At 27.8% G+C, this 1,688-nt stretch overlaps 1 long non-coding RNA gene across 1 annotated transcript; it reads right to left on the minus strand.

Moving 5' to 3' along the window:
- Positions 1 to 291: 291 nt before the first annotated feature.
- LOC136205551 (uncharacterized) lies at positions 292 to 1,173 on the minus strand. Its single transcript, XR_010676000.1, has 2 exons — positions 928 to 1,173; positions 292 to 467 (listed from the first exon to the last, which is right to left on the minus strand). It is a non-coding gene; the product is annotated as an uncharacterized lncRNA (long non-coding RNA).
- Between the last annotated feature and the right edge of the window lie 515 nt (positions 1,174 to 1,688).

A 1,688-nucleotide genomic window follows, 5' to 3' on the forward strand; every position in this document is an offset into this window, starting at 1 on the left:
GGGATGGTTTTAGATCTTGAACAAACTGCCTTCAGATCTTATTACGACCTTGTTCTTGATGATTGTAATAGATTGATTCATTCGTTTAATTATATTAATATTATTCTTGCCAGTCGTTCTACGAATAGTGTTGCCCATGAACTTGCAAGAGCATCCTATTCTATGCTATCCTATTCTATGCTATGACTGATGGAGTGATATATTAGTCCTCGAGATTTCATCGTTTAAGCCTTGTATTCCGATTCTATTTAGTGTATGGTCTTTTCTTTAAAAAAAACAAATAGAAATTCCTAAGGGTTTAAGATGCCATAGTTTATTTCAGTAGTTTAATCCAACACCCTTATATTGAAAAAGAAAGAAAAATAAAAACAGAAAATTTAAAGTATAAAACAACTGATTGTTGATGTTTCAATCATATAAAACAAGGCTCCATGTGGCTATTTTTTCCCAGATTTGCCTCCTTTTCCCTACAGAGAAATTAAATTTTCCGACCGGTCAGAAATGAACTAATATTATGTAAACAAAGATTTGGAGGATAATGCCGTTAATTAATAAATGAAAGGCAAAAGACATTTATAAACTTTTGTAATAAGATGTTGTTTTATAATGTATTTCAATACTTAAAATTAATATATTAAATATTTATAATTTCTGTTTAACTCAACATTTTAATTTAAATATAATCAATTAATAATTTTAAATTTAATATTTATTTTTAACATATACACAATTTAGTAAGTACTTTTTAAGATTTGTAATATTTAGCCATAAAATTCAACACTTCAACTTTATCAAAAGTCTGGTTCAATTTGGGCATTTGTAGCTTTATACTTGTAATTTTTGGATAATTTAGCCTCTATTAACATATATCTTAAAGGATTATATATAAATAGTAATGCATAATTTGAAGAGAGAATGAATAAATACCTTCTTCTTAGATTCCTTAGGAGCAGGCTTTTTAGCAGTGGACTTGGAAGCAGTAGCAGATTTATCAGTAACCTTGGCTGTCTCCTTCTTTGCCGGCCCAAATAGTTGAGTTCCTGCTGGTTTCTCTGCCTTCACTGATGCCATTTTTCTTTTTTTGCTCACTTTGATTTTGCTGTATGCATATATCTATATATAATTACAAGTTAGAAGATAAGAGAATACTAAATAAAGGAATAAATGAGTTGGAAAAATATGGAATTAGATGCATATTGCATTCATGATCGGTATTATTGGTATTATTTCATTTGGAGCATCAATTCTTGAATTTGGATAAAATGGTGGTGGTAAAGAATAATTACCATTGGGCTCCTGATGATGTTAGGACTTATCAATTAGAATAAATACCAAAGCACTCTCACAAAATATTCATACCTACAATTTGGAAATTTTACCTTTTTTAGCAATTCAGCTTTCTAAACCTATATTGTTTATTTGTTTAGATTTTCAACTTTAATTTCATTACTTTTTCTAAGAATATTTATAAATTTACTTCTTTATTGGATGTATAGAAATACTTAATTCTATTAAACAAAAACTATACACATGTATATTTATATTCAATGACTTGAATGTCTTTTCACTAGATTTATACTTCATCCCATTCATATTATTTGTTAATGAGAAGATTTTTCCATGTCATATTATGTGATTTTAAGTTTTCAAGGTTTTGAGAGTAGTGCAATCTAATGAACATTATCGAA

This window comes from Euphorbia lathyris, chromosome 1 (genome assembly GCF_963576675.1).
Source record: "Euphorbia lathyris chromosome 1, ddEupLath1.1, whole genome shotgun sequence".
Lineage (NCBI taxonomy): Eukaryota > Viridiplantae > Streptophyta > Magnoliopsida > Malpighiales > Euphorbiaceae > Euphorbia > Euphorbia lathyris.